Here is a 742-nt window from a genome sequence, read left to right as displayed (position 1 = left end):
ATTCTCCAGTAGGCAATCAGAAAATCTCAACCTTGGCAGAGTGGTCCCTGAGGCGTGATAAGAGCCAGTTTTAAAGATGTATATTCTGATATGCTTGTGTGAGGACCAAACTGATTCCATTTTGTTTAAATTTTATTTTTGCTGCCTAGTTGTTTTTCTCTTGCAGCTGCACACCAGAACCGTTAACTTCCTCCCTCACCCCCGCGCTCGCCCCATGATCCGTACCCTTACACAACATCTGCCCCGAGCGATAGCAACCCACACCCAGACCAATCAGCTTAAGACAAGTGCCACCCTACCACCCAAGGCCCCTATCAATTCTCCCCAGTAACCTACCCCTCCCTTCTTCCTTTCTGTACCCTTAAAACCTCCCTCTAGCTTAGGGTCGGGGCTTCTCTGCTCTCCTGCTACAACAGGATCAGGAAGCCCTGGCTCGAGCTTGTTAGTAAACAACCTCTTGCTTTTGCATCAGATTTCGGTCTTGGAGTGACTTGTGGGGGATCTTGCGACTTGGGCACAATGCTTGCAGGGTGGAGAGAGAGTTTCATTGGTTTACAAATGTAACCACCTGTATAAAAATGAAACTATGTTTTGAACCAGAAATCTCAATGATTATTCAAATTAGAAAGTTACAATAATTACAAAATATTTCGGTGATGAGAACAACTTTGTTCAAGGAAATTAAAGGGCTATCTGTCACATTCACACTGGTCATTGTTTTATGCTTTATCTTCTTTTTTTT

General features: G+C 43.8%; 1 protein-coding gene across 1 annotated transcript in view; it reads right to left on the bottom strand.

Annotated features, from left to right (window-relative positions):
- Nucleotides 1-742, bottom strand: part of PDZRN4 (PDZ domain containing ring finger 4) — a 364,567-nt gene that overhangs the window by 253,627 nt on the left and 110,198 nt on the right. The window lies entirely within an intron of this gene.

This window comes from Otolemur garnettii, unplaced genomic scaffold (genome assembly GCF_000181295.1).
Source record: "Otolemur garnettii isolate 467f Iridium unplaced genomic scaffold, OtoGar3 scaffold00070, whole genome shotgun sequence".
Classification (NCBI taxonomy): domain Eukaryota; kingdom Metazoa; phylum Chordata; class Mammalia; order Primates; family Galagidae; genus Otolemur; species Otolemur garnettii.
The sequence above is the reverse complement of the archived record's forward strand: the minus strand, read 5'-3'. Positions and strand labels throughout refer to the sequence as shown.